The sequence below is a fragment of the Penaeus monodon genome, chromosome 32, assembly GCF_015228065.2.
Source record: "Penaeus monodon isolate SGIC_2016 chromosome 32, NSTDA_Pmon_1, whole genome shotgun sequence".
Classification (NCBI taxonomy): domain Eukaryota; kingdom Metazoa; phylum Arthropoda; class Malacostraca; order Decapoda; family Penaeidae; genus Penaeus; species Penaeus monodon.
This window is the reverse complement of record NC_051417.1, coordinates 31,218,594-31,218,821: the sequence shown is the minus strand read 5'-3', so window position 1 is coordinate 31,218,821 and position 228 is coordinate 31,218,594.

The window sequence follows — 228 nt, the reverse complement described above, 5'->3', positions numbered from 1 at the left end:
CAAAAGCGGGTTAAAGCTAAATTTACGAAAGACACCCCTAAAAGGCTGCAATTCCTCCACTATACGTTTTCTGTTAACCCCTTCTTCTAGATATTTCTGTTATAGTTATACTTGCAATAACGACTTCTTCAGATATCATACTTTTCAAATTTAAGTCTAGCATCAGCATCATGAACCATTTCGCTAATCTTCATGTCTAAGATCTTGCATATATCGCAAGAAACAAAC